This window comes from Strigops habroptila, chromosome 5, assembly GCF_004027225.2.
Source record: "Strigops habroptila isolate Jane chromosome 5, bStrHab1.2.pri, whole genome shotgun sequence".
Classification (NCBI taxonomy): Eukaryota; Metazoa; Chordata; class Aves; order Psittaciformes; family Psittacidae; genus Strigops; species Strigops habroptila.
The window spans coordinates 21370807-21384867 of record NC_044281.2 but is presented as its reverse complement, the minus strand read 5'-3'; the positions used below and the strand labels follow the sequence as shown (position 1 = coordinate 21384867).

General features: G+C 37.1%; 1 protein-coding gene across 9 annotated transcripts in view; it reads left to right on the top strand.

Moving 5' to 3' along the window:
• Window positions 1-14061, top strand: part of B3GALT1 (beta-1,3-galactosyltransferase 1) — a 202481-nt gene that overhangs the window by 66409 nt on the left and 122011 nt on the right. The window contains exon 1 of one of the 9 annotated variants that reach the window (XM_030486615.1): window positions 10899-10933. The exons of the other annotated variants lie outside the window; for them this stretch is intronic. The gene's annotated coding sequence lies outside the window, so the exon portion shown is untranslated. Of the gene's footprint in view, window positions 1-10898; window positions 10934-14061 lie in introns of those variants that run through there. 9 annotated transcript variants of the gene reach the window in all.

Here is a 14061-nt window from a genome sequence, read left to right as displayed (position 1 = left end):
AAGGCCTAGAACACTTAATTTTTCTGTGCTTCAGAATAGCCAGTAATTTGGGGCTGAATCAGCCCTCTAATTGACACAAACTGCATATATTCCAGTATTAAAGTAGAAATAACCTAATATTATGTTTAAGACACTAATTTGGGAAATCCTTTAGTCACTCCAGTGAATTTTAATACATAGTTCTTGTTAATGCATTTTCTGTAATTAATTTTGACAATGGATGCTAAAAAGAACAGAATTGCTAATTAATTTTAAAATATGTATGAGCAAATCCTGAAATTTCTTTAATTGTAGAAGTTCTAGTATGGGTAAATTATTGATGAATAATGTATAAATAGTAGAAAAAAGTTATTTATGGTAGGGAATGTTTATTTAATTTTGTCCTTAATGAAAAATTTACATGATTTTGAATGTTTTTCTCCCCTGAAACCTGCATACTTGTATGGAATCTCAATCTCTGTTATGGTGGAAAAGAATTCACACTCTCTATGTAGTATTTGAATTAATTTTAAACTGACTATGGTAAGAAAGCATGGTGTAGCTTTGCTTTTAGCAACCGTGTTGCAACCGGAATACAAGTATGACTGATAGCAGAATCTGGCACTTGTGCTTCTGTGAATGTTAATGTAAGGAAGCATTTCAGTGCACACTAAAATTTAAAAAATATTATTAATCGAAGATTTTAAGAGTTATGATTATGGGCCTGACGTACATGTATAACCTGAAAATAATACTATAAAATGTAAATAATTAACTAAAATGCTCAAATATTTCGCAAGGTTAGAAATTTGCATGTTTCTGTTCCTGCTAACCAAATTGATATCTAGAAGTACTCCATACAACCCCATTCTGAAATCCTTCCCCCAAGCATAACATTACATTACCATTCCTTAATATTCCTTATTTTTCTCGTCCTTTTACCCTTCTGGTAATGTGGATATTAGTGTTTTGTTCTGACTACAGATTGCTTTTTTGTTCCAAAGAATAGACTTAGTCTGGCACTACTGCTCCTAAGTTACACTGTTGTACCACCATATTTAGCTTTATCTTTGTTCTTTCGCCAAAAGAAGTGCGTTACAGACTGTACAATCCTTAGACAATGATCCTTGTAGTATGGATGATTTAACATCAACATTCCAGGAGAACTAAGAAAACATACTATCTTTGTTTGAAATGCTTATATTACAGCTACAGAAATGTTCCATAAGCCAACAGATACAAATGATGCCAAATATGCTGCAGCTTTCAAAGTTTCCATTGCCAAGAGTACATTTTGAACTGGCCAAGATCAAGTGGGTTTCTTTTTATTTCTGAAAACACAGTGTGCTGGAAAGGTTGTGTACAGCTTTTTTGAAAGCATACAGCTGCAAATCATAAAATGTTTTATATATGATTATTTGATTAAACTAATGCACTGCATATTGTCATCACTTTCCAGCCCTATGAAAAATCTGGGCTCTAGCAGAGATTATTTATTGTTATGAAGGAAATTAGTAGATACAGTGATTAAGTATTTTATTCACTTTAAAAACAGGCTTTCTAATATCAAAAGCGATGCATAGTGTACTGCTCACAAGGCTGGCATGGTATCTTGAGGCCTCCAGAAACCAAGTAGTTTCAACCTCCAGCAGCTCATTTCTTTTTTCACTGTTTCAAGAACTCAGAACAAAATTCCTTTCCCCATGTAGTTTTGCTGAAACCATTTCTGTTGCTGTAATGATGAACTAAGTACTATTTCTCTCCCCCTTTCTCTTACATATTAAATCCTTTGGGACAGATTTTCTTTTATCTAATGTTGCTATGTCTCTGTTGACCCCAGTAAGGGGTGCTGATTACTTTTACCTAGGTGAAGAACAAAAAAACAGGGGGTATCCTCACAGTATTGTGTTGGAAATTGTTTTTTGATGAATGTAGTCCAGATGACTCTTCCATTCATGTCAGATGTTTCTTGATGCCATCTTGAGTTAACATGGATACACCTCAACTTGTGAAAAGGGCAGCCCTGATCTTCTAGTTCCATTAACAGGGTATTTTACCTCCCGCGGGCTTCCAGGTTGAGCAGGACTACAGCCTGGTTGACTCTACAACTCTATGGCTGGTTTAATGCAAGATATGTGTCGGCAGCTGCTGAACAGGGTGATTGCACCTTCTCTTCCCAGATTTGCATGGCACTGCAGTGAGTCTGACTGAGCCAACTGAAAACTATAATGTTTTGCTTGTTTGTTGGTTTTTGTTGTTTTGTTTTTTGGGGTTTTGTTTTTTTTTTTTTTGCTAGGTTAGTTTTTAGCCAGATTCATCTATGATATATATGGTTCAATTGCCTGGCTGTGCAAATGTGAGCCCAGTGTTGCAGGGCTGGCCATGAGTAGAGGGAGCAATGGGAATCACACCTCAATGAGGGACTGCACTCAAATCGGATAAAGGTGACTGTACAGCTACAGCTGAATTACAGCATCTTGTCTTGACAAACAAAAGGAAGAAGGGCAGATGTGATGATCTGCTGTTAACTGCCATGAAGCTATACCATATTTTCACCAAACACATGGAAAGTGCACAATGAATTCAGCTTCTTGCTGGCCTAGGTAGAACTGAAACACACTTAGCTATCCTGTTTCTGATGTGACAGGAACTGAATCCATTTCTGTCATGTTTCTCCTTTTTGCTCAAATGTATGAAGTTTAATTAGTGATCTTTGTTAAATAAAGGAGGTAGAACAATGATGGATCAGAGTAGAAAGATTACAATGACAGAAACATTCACGTTCAGAAAGAGGCAGAAAGCAATTCTAATATTGAGAGAGAGGGATAAAGGGGCAGAAAATAGAAACAGCACAGCATATCTATAAATAACTTCCAAATGAATATGCCGTATATGGATCAGATGAAAACATTTTTACTCATGCAGAGCTCCTAACATACCCTCTAGGCAGAACAAGTCCTCAGATAAGAGATACTCAATATTTCAGGTCAGGATTTCCAGTAAGCTGCAGGTGATGGAGTTGTTATAATCTGTCTCTTTACGAACTTTGTAAGTTCACCAAAAAAAGGCATCAAAAGGAATATAAAAATCAGAAGGAATTGTGGAAAAGAATAACAAATTAAGAAATAAAAGAATACACACAGGCATTGGCAAAAGAGCATTAAAGTAATTACGAGAGTGATAGTCCGAAAGTAAATTCATAATATGTATTGTGGGTTAATCTCTGCTGTAAATTACTAGTGTACGTTACAGAGTATAATGCCACTACTGAAAGCTAAAGAACAAATAGAGCATATTAAAAATACTTCTGCGACAGCCATTGAGACAAATATATTAACGCCAGCAGGTCGAAGGAGGTGATTCTCCCCCTCTGCTCTCCTGAGACCCCACCTGCAGTACTGCATTCAGTTCTGGGACCCCCAGCATAAGAAGGACATGGAGCTGTTGGAGCAAGTCCAGAGGAGGGCCACGAGGATGATCAGGGAGCTTGAGCACCTCTCCTATGAAAACAGGCTGAGAGAGTTGGGCTTGTTCAGCCTGGAGGAGAGAAGGCTCCAGGGAGACCTGACAGCAGCCTTCTAGTACCTAAAGGTACAACAAAGCTGGAGAGGGATTTTTTACAAAAAAGTAAAAGTAAAATAATACATAAATGTGACTGGTTTGCAATACAGGTGTTTTAATGTAATTCCAAGTAATTGTTTTCATATATACAGCATATATCTAACATGAATTGCAGAAGTGCTGAGCTTTTGCCATTCTTTTGGTAATATTTCTCTTTTGTAAGGTACAGGCGCTTGTGATCACAGCCTGTGTAACTTGATAGAGTATTCCAGTAGAGATAAGCAAAAGTGTGACACCAATAAGCCTCTTGGTTTTGTTCCTATTTTAGCCGACTCCTAACCCTGTTGCTCTTGTTCCCACTGAGATCCAATATACCTCTGCAGAACTGCTGTTGGCCCTTGCCCATGCGGATAAATACTAGAGGGACATTTCTTAACCTCTCTACAGATGGAGACAACATTCACAAGACTGGTAAATGACTGAATAACACGACAAAGCAAAAAACCAACCAACCAAACCACCCCCCCCCCCAAAAAAAAAACAAAACCCAAAAAAGAAAAAACAAAAGGGGGGGGAAGGAGAGTAATACTATAAATATTTAATATTGCCTGCGGTACAAAACTTCCAGTGTTCCCATAACCCAGCCACTCAGAAATGAGAGGCAAAATCTGAAGCAGTAGCAGAATCCTGTTGTTTTGGGGAGACTGTTTGCTGCTTGTGCAGAGCTTATGTCTATTAGCTCTACAATTTTAGTTCAACTTCCTTAAAACTTGAGTCCATCTTTTATTATGATGCTACAGCAGCAAGCACAGGGCAGAAAACACACTCTGAATTCTCACATTACAAAAATGAGAATTTTCTCAATAAATAATATATCAAAACCTAGAGGACCTGATGAAAGAGAAAACTTGAAACCATGCTGTGCAGAGTTTAAAATATCATGCGCTCATACTTGGTACACAATTATTATGATTTTTTTATGATTCTGTGATGGGAGGCTGTAGAGGGTGCAGCCATTCACTGGAGCATGGGTGCTCACTTGCCAAGTAGTCTAAAGTATAAATGCTTCCTACTTTTTTAAGGAAGAGTAAATTCTAATAGGTGGCTTATCCTATCTTGTATCAAAATAATTTCAAGTTACTAGTCACAGTAGTGTGCTGTAATGGTTTGATTCAAACTAGATTTAAACTATCACTACAAGGACAGAAAATGTCTGGGCGGATGCAAATAAGAATATAGCTGCTGTCATCATTATGATTGTGTCAAAGCTTCCTGATAGACTATGGATGAGCTGCTTTCCCCCTTAAATGAGCTAAACTCTGTTGAAAGAAATATCAAATTTTGAAAAGGTAGCTGAGTATAGAGTTCAATACTGCATTGTCTTGGAGAAGCCATGACCCAGCGTTGCAAAAACATGTATTTATTCAATCCCTTTACAGAGTTCACAACACTACTAATAAGCGTACCGTACCATTAAGACTATGGTGAGGTTTCTTGCTATGTTAAAGTCTCTTAGAAAGCTGAAGTCCAATGGTGAAACACAACCTTTCTGTCAATTCAGTACTTGAAATAAACATCAAAATTGTACACAGCCCTTACACAATTTATAACTTGTTCCAAAATTATCCAAACACTCTAATTTACTTAATCGTGAGAAAGGTCTTGTTTTTTACAGTATAAAATTGAAAAACATCATAAAAGGAAAACCATTAAGGAATAACTTTAACCTGTGTATATTTGCCTGTGATTTAGGAGCCTTCTCTTTTTTTTTTTTTTTTTTTTTTTTGTAATGATTGTTAATTAGGAAAAAAAAACCTAAACAAATCTTGTTCTGATTTTTCCTTCCTGGAGGCAAGAGGAGAAGACCAGCTTCTGTCAACTGACAGCCTAATGTGAGCAGCCAAAAAAATGACCTGGTTAGATGGTCGTGGCACAGCCTGACTTTCATCTCTTCTACAGTGGAGTGCCAAAAAATATTTCTGAACTTTCTTTTTGGCACATTTGCTTGCATAGCTTGAACACTAGAGAAAAATAAGCAAGAATGCTAAAGAAATTGTCCTTGTCTCAGTAAGGATGTTTTCTCTCCTCTTGATACAGACTGTGAGCCTGTGAGTGCTGGACTAGCTTAGCTGTATGTTAAGCAACATCTTAATCATTTGGGTTTTCAACAGAGCTGATTAAAAGCTTTTTGTCAAAATGTTTTTCAGCAAGATATTATATGCTCATCATTATCAAAATCTCTCAGTCAATAGATACTTGCAAAATATTGTTTATAAAACCCAAAACTGATGCTTCTTGAAATTTCAGTTTAGGATTTAACTACTTCAGCTAGGAATATGCCCTCGTCTGACATTTAAAAAGGGACAAACAAAATACTGGGTATTCTTTGTTTTGAAACAGCTTTTTTGAATGAAATTTGTCAAGTCATAAAGAGAGTCAAAATCCTTTTGACTTTACTGACAGAAAATTCTTTGATTAAACCCAGAGGATTTTGGTAGGTATAAGGATTCATTCAATTAAAAATTTCAGAATGCCTTGTTTTCCATTTTGGACCTGGAAAACTGAAGTAGCTGATTTTCAAAGTAGTTAATTTCTAATGAAATGGAAAATCTGGTTCCTCTTTATTTAAAATTTAGCTCAGTGTTAAACGTAGCTAAGTTGCAGTTCCAACTAGAATTAATTACTGGCTTTATCAGCTAAATATAATGCGTTTGTATTGATAGTTTAGACAAGAAGATATCTGAATACATATGAAACCCGCTGTTTCTGCAATTTGAGGATGAATCAGTAGGAGGACTGAACAAAGAAAGATAGTACAGTCAGTCTTCACATGACAGAACAAATGGAAATTCGTATCTCTACCAGAATACTGTGCAACATAAATCACAAGAGAGAAAATAAATATGAAAGACCAAAGAAAAGAGAGGCAGCACACTGAGCTACATGTACAACTGAAGAAGTGAACGGAAACCGAGAGCTAAGTATCACACCAGTGTAATGGCGGAAAGCAGATTATGCAAACAGTCTGCAGAAAGATTCAGAACACTGGAATATACCAACAGGTTTGTCTTCACTACAGAAGCAAAACCTCGGAATTAGTTCATACCATTTATAGCTGTTTCAAGCATTCTGTAACACATCTCCCATGGCCTTTTGCAGAACACAGAAATTGCTGTATTTTGTAATTTTAAAAATCCCCCAAATCTGTGTGAATTACGAGCTGAGTGTCTGTGGAAACTTAAGGACACCAATGTTTTATTTTTCTCCATAGTGAATTTTATGTTCTTTCAAAGGCACCAATCTGATGATAGCAGTATGCTGTTTATCCACTGAATGCACCGTCACACTCTACCAGCATGCCTAAAATCTGGAACTGGAGAAATCAATTCTAATGCAAATGAGGGTAGTTTGGTTTCCCTGAATACTGAAGTCCTTTTTGCATCTGCTGAGACTGACAACGTGGTTGCCATCTATCCAGCTAGGAATGTGGCAAAGATAAGCAACACAGTAAAAACCCCAACCTACTAGCTCCCTAGCTGTTCTTCTCTACGCAATGCACTCTGAGTCTCATTAGCAGGAGGTGAAATGCTCTGCACTTCACCCAGCACAGTCATCTTCAGAAGCCTGCAATGCTGCCTGCATTTCATTTCATATATTAGAATGAATATAAGGAATATTTTTCAGGTGAGTTGCAAATGGTCTGCTGCAAATGAAAGCAGTAAGAGGCTGAACCATATGATAATGACGTTGAGTCAGCAGTGTGTGTGAAACTCCTGTCCCAAATGTGCATGTGAGGCATAATCCCTACTTAAGGATTTTGTGACCTTACAGAAAAGTTAAAAGAAATTCTCAGTTTTCTTCAGTGCATTGAACTTGAACACTGGCTCTCACAACAGCGTGGGTATCTGTTAGCTTTCACCATATGTAGGATCCAGGTATTCCATTATGTGAATCAGAAATGCTGTGAATCTGCCTTGCCATGTGAGGAGGAAGGAGTGGGCCTTTTAGCAGGGCAGTGTTTGGAGGAGTGCCCGTGGCTGCAAAGTTGCACTGGCCTCTTTCAGCCTGGAAGCTCATGTGATTGGACAGATCACAGATAAAACTGCTGCCTTGGGCATAGAGGATCCTGGTGCAGGACTCAAGCTGTTCTAGGAATGGATGGTATTCATAACTCACTGCAGAAGGTGTGAGGCAGGAACGAAAGGGGAGAGGCTCATGCTCAGTCTATGAGATTTCGCATAGAAGTCTCAAGAAAAGAGCAGTAACTGCTTGAACAACTGTAGTTGATTTTCTTTATTCTTTCTCCCTTTTTTAATTTTTGGGTGGGTTTTTTTCCCCTCCAACCATTTTTTTGGGGGTTGTTTTTTGTTGGTTTTTTTTTTTTTCATAGGATTTGTCCACTTATCTGCCATTTAACTTGCCCACAAGTTTCAAAAACAATAGAGATAGTGAGTCCAAAGAGAAGGATGCAATTAACATCTAGTAATTCTCCTTGCTGTCCAGTAAAAATAATAACAGAGCTGGAACTCAGAACAATAAAGAGCCTCTTAGCCAAAATATTAGTATTTGGAATTTAGTTGCTTTAGTGGTGGGTTTTTTTTCTAATAGAAAAACATGCTGAGATGCAAGAAATCTTGGAAAAGATAATGCAGTGCTAAGGCCAGTGAAAATGGATTCATTGTGTTATAGAAAGCTATGGTTTCTTCCCAGAAATAGCCGATTTTCCTTGCGAGGTTTAAAAGATAATGCTATTAACTTTCACCAACAGGAAGATATTTTGGAGAAGTTTTTGGTCGATTTCGGTCTGGTGGCGGCTTGAGTTGGTGCTCTGACAGACCTGCAGCTCTTAAAGGAGTTGTATGCATTAAAAAAATGGGGTAGAGACAACTAATATAGAGACCAACACATACTCATAAATTAATGTAACAATCTAGCAGAGGAACAAACTGGTAAGGAGAGCAGGTAAGAGAACCAAGCATGTACTGCTGCTAATATGCCTGAAGGGGAAATTGCAGTTAAAGGAAGAGCAGACAAGCTACTGTCGATTGACATCATTTCATCTTGAGGAGACGGTGTTGAATTAATAAGAATGTCAAACAAAAACATATTTGTCCATTGAAAGCATGAAGACAGCTCATATCTAGCAAGACTAAACAGAATTACCTCACCAAAACCACGTTCTGAACAAAAGACAATGATTGTTCTCACTATTGCAGGTAAACAGACAAAAGGAAGAACTATGCAAAAAAATCGGACAAGGTTAGGATTGAAGAGTAAGGAAATAAATACCTCAATAACAAGATTACAATGACCTGTTCGTAACTTTTAACTTTCTATTATGATGAACTTTAAAGCTACATTTCACAGTTCCAGTTTGATTTCTAGTTGCAAGCATTTTGTCTATTTGAGAATACGGGACACCCTCAATTTCATCTGATACTGGATGAAACTCCTAAGTTTTTTCCTACATTTATTGACATGAGATGAGCAATAAAACTATTGTCTATGCATGTTCTGTGGAATTTAGGATACCAAATATGCTGGGGGGGAAGGAGAGAGGTTGGAAGTTCATTCTCTTCTTTGCTATATTGTTTATTAGGTTTGTGATCTTGCAGACTCCTAGTAGCATCCTTATCAGCATTAACTGCATCCTGTACTCTGTGCTCCCAAGAGAGAATACTGAAGTAAGGCTTTGAAAGGGTATTCAACTGTGCTACCACAAAAATCAAGAAAGCCATGGCGAGATGGCTTAGATACCTGAAATGACTGCCATGTGGCCAGTTTCATAGTAACTTCTCAGTAGAAAATGTCAGTTTTCAGTTTGCCTTTCTATCTTGTAGGTACAGCAAATATTACAGACCTTTTTAAGCCTTGTATTACTTGACTTGTATTACCAAAACCCCAATGTACATGCAAACCGATCATCCCTAATGTTCAGTATGTCCAAGTCAGACTCCTGAATTAGAATTCTGTTCGATGGAGCATCTATTGTATGCTTTACTCACTGTGTGTATTTGCCAAAACTTTTTTCCATACTATCTTGTAGGGCAAGAATTTAAGTTAAAATTGTGATAAAAGAATGAAATTCAAGTTTGTACTGTGGTTATAATTGTGTAGCTGAGTATCAGGGCCATTCCTGTGTGCCTACCCAGTGCAGTCATCAAATTCCTACATTGGTCCAGGAACTTCCCAATTAGTCTCCGTAGACATGAGCCCAGCGAAAGACAAAAGAATTTACCAAACACACAACTGTCTTCACAGCAAAATATTTGACTAATTGTTGCAGGAGGTCTACAGGTGAGAATTTCAGACACTTCCTGGAGACTCCCAAAAGCAGCCCCTGCTGTGCATAAGGCACTTGACAGACACTGTATTAATGCTTAAGGTTGGTAATTAATGCTCTGGGTAGACAATCTATCCATCTGAAGGAGTCCCTCAAACAATTTCTGCAGCATTTTCCTGGAGATGCAGGAATGGTAACACAAGACAGTGTTTTGTATGTAATTAAGATATTAGAAGATGGTTTGTACATAGTTTAAGGTGGTCGACAGAAACAGTCATGCATAGGCCGGAATGGTCACGTAGGACCCTATTCAAAAGATTCCAATAAATTAGCTTTTGTCTGTTAATAAATACTCAGTGTGTGTCTGTGCAACACTAGTAAATGTTCACAGATGACAACTCAGCAAGTTTTTATTATTTTGGGGAGGCACTTTCACTTTTCAAACTACTCTTTTAGCATTCAGCCATGTTCTGCTTAGCACTTCCTTCTAATGGTAGGATTCACTGTCAAGTGGCACAGCTGAAGAAATTCCAAGTCTAGAACTTTGCATACCTTTTTGTACTGCTTCTATCAGGAAAAACGTGGTTTTTTCTCTTAAGAGAAAATTCAAAGTAGATTTTGGGAGTCTTTGACAAAGAACAAACTAAAAAAGAACGTCTATCAAAGCAATTAATGGCCAAATTTGGGAAAGGAGATGAAGTGAGTTGCTGGAAATATCTAGAAATATTTTTCAAAGCAGCATTTGCATGCAGACTTCACAGTCTACATGTGACTTCACTTCTACATTTGACTTTCATGTCCTACTGTGCATTAAAGGAAATTTCTTACTCCTCTCATTGAACATGATAAAAGGATAGCTTCTTCTAATTAATCTGCCTTTAATTTTAAATACAAGTTTGTTGAGTTGTTGGCAAATACACAGTCTTAATTCAAACATTATAGTTCTCCTTCCAGGAAGTATTTAATGGTACTAATAGTGCTGTGCTGCAAGTTACCATATTTATGAATTAAGGTATGTGGACTTACTATGATTTATCTGTGATATCTCCTTTTCAGGGTGTGTTGAAGGTTTGCTGGTGATGAAAGAAGCCACATTGGGTTTAATTCATGGTAAGAGGGAAAGTGCTAAATACCATCCTCAATCTGCCGAAGGATACTTGGTACTAACAGGCTTAAAAAGAAAGGTAGTGCTGTGTAATCTCTGTGAGACAAATGAAATATTTGACAGAGTGAGAGGGTTTAAATTGCTATGTCTTACTGGAGATGTAAAATCGCAAGGAGCAGTACTTTCAGATGGATTCTTTGGCATGTGCATATAGTATTTCAAATCCTTAGAATTCCTTATTCAAAAAGTATGCATAAAACCCAAGCTGTTTGGAACAAAAATAATACCATCACCCTTTTTCTTTGAATTATTGTTTACGCACCAAAGGGCATGAAATATTTTTGAAATTCTGCAGAGCGCTATGTGGATACTCATTATTTATCTATGAATAGTCATTCCATCAGGAGACATTTCAATTTAGAATCTTACCTGAAGGACTTTCCACTACTTCTATCTACGTTTTGATGTCCTTTCCTGTCACTTGATTTTGTAAAAGTAGTTGTAGTGTTTGGCTTTAGTTCACACAAAAACTTCATTACTAGTTAAAGTTGAGTCTTTGTTTTCAGTGTATCATAGAAACAAAATGAATTGCTGAGATAAAAATGTCCTGGTTCAAATGTTAAGATAGGGAGAAATAAATTTGATTTGCAAGGGTATTTCAAGTCTCTTTCCTTTGCTAGCATCAGTGTACAATATTTTTTAGTACTGTCCCTCAGTAAAAAAGATATTAGGTATTCCTCCCATTCCTATCTAGATGTGTATATAGGTAGTATAATTTTGATTAACTGAATTTAGAGAGAGATGGAACTTTCTAGCATCCCCAAGAATCACCATTGCAAAGCTTTTTTAGTACTTGCTTATACCAGACTAATTGCAAAAATCACCTTGGCATCAAGTTTGAAAATACTTCAGAAGTGTCTCATATTTTTAATGTTAGAAGGTACTACAGGAATCAGCTACAGATATTGCACAAAGAAGAAATGGCCTTTGACAGGATGACTTACAGACCAAACTCAAGATATTCTGGGACTTGAACATAAAATTGAAATTTAGAAACCCAAGATCTACAGTTTGTATTGTTTGTGCAGCTGTTAATGGTGCTGAATCATGACTGCATTAGAACTTTATGATGCATTGTCTGATATATGGTAGATAGAAAAAATAGTGAAAGATCATAAATAAAACTACTTTCAACAACATAGCATAAATGGTCAGTGGAGGATCTTAAATAACATGACTTCCCTTCACAACTTGCAAATAATTTGTACCTCAGTGAGTTTCAGGTGGCAGGAAAATAGCATTCCTGTAAAAATATAGCGACAAAGCATCAACTCTGGGTATGCTCCAATTCTGTTTTCTTGTAGGCTTCGGAGAAGTAGTCTGATTTTATTAGTTACAATTGAGGTATTCATGTTTTGGTTACCTTGTTGCTGAGACTCTGCTGATGTGACCACAGTGAGCCCTACAACTTAGTATTTCACTCTCTCTTCCCACATAGATGCTACAGATTTGTGTTTTGTAAAAGGAGGAAGTGTCAGGCTGTTAGACTAAAGCAAACTGCCACCACAACCATTCTCTGTCTCTTTCATGGCATAAAACCGTATTGTCATAGACGGAAATGTCCTTGTAGGCCACAGCACACTGTCGATTCAGGGAACAAAGACACAGGCACAGGGCAGAGGGTACAACAGGAATGACATACAGTATGTTCCCATTGAAATAAATACTGTGTTATAAGTACTGCAAGCTAATGATGCGTAACTTTTTCACTGCGTCTTTCCTGAGCCCCAGAAATCTTGTTCAGACTTACTGGCAGAATAAAAAGAAGTACAAGTATGCAGGACATAGGATATAATTTAGTATCTCTGCAAGAATGTCCCTGATTTCTTTCCGATTCTCCAGAATCTGCAACCTCTCTGTGCCAGCACGGAAAGAAGACACCACATGGTTAATTGGTACAAGTGAAATGTCACAAAGGGCTCTTTCCTTTGCAAAGTCTTCCCTTGACAGAGGAACAAGAAGACTCGCTCCCTGGTTTGATCTGTATTTCTCCAAGTAATTATGCTTGTATCGGTTTAGGATTCTGAATTACTTGAAGGTGTTCTCTAAATGTTAATTTCTTTTTATTGGTGTGATAGGATATATCTTGATACGATCAAAGATACAGGATTTCATAAGACAACCTGAAATAGCTTTGAAGATCATAAACAGACTTCTGGGAGGTAAAATCTACATGAAAATTATTTAGTCAGATTAAGATGCAGAATTTGAGATGACTCTAATATTTCTGGTACAAGGATGACAAATATAAGGGCAGAGATGAGTAAGAGTTTAGGGATCTATATTCTGCATGGCTTCTGGAATTTATTGCAATGGAATAAAGCCAAATTTTTAAGCAGCAGCTACTTCAGAATTCAAATGCCTTTTTTATTACACTCAAAGGTGAATAACTGCAGGGAACTTTGTCTGAAGTCTGACATTTAGGTATATATACACTAAGTACTTGTCACTTCGTCCTGGGAAAATCAGTTACCCAGTGTTAAGGAATCTGTAGTCCAGCTCTGATGTCGTTCTGGTTTTGGGGTTGGGTTTTTTTTTGTTTGTTTTTTTAATTTCGCAGGATTTTGTTTGCATTTGCCATGTTAAAATGTTTTGTGTAGTAAATATTTAAAGGATCATTTTGAAATGACACAACTAAGGTGCATAATGACTCCTGAGATTAGACTGTGACTAAATTGTTAGATTCATGCTAAAAGAAGCCTTTTATTTCAGGTTAACTGCTGGTAACCTCAGGCAGATACAGAATCATAGATATCTATTTTAGGCATACTCCAGTGCAGTTCTTCATGCAAGGCAAGTCTTATCCTCATGTAAGAAATCTCTTCATCATTGTTACACCTACATGTTATCATCATAACTAAAAAAGCTTTTCATGGGAACTTCCTAATTCCCCACTATTCAACCCTAAACAGTAGGTCCTTCCTCTTGTCGGGGGGAGCACTTAGATGGCAACAAATAATAATACCGTAGAGAAGAGAGATGAGCTAACTCAAGCTGATGTAATCTCAGTTAATAAGAAATGAAAATTTTGAAACTATTGAGGAAGCATGTGTTGCCATATAAAATATTGAGA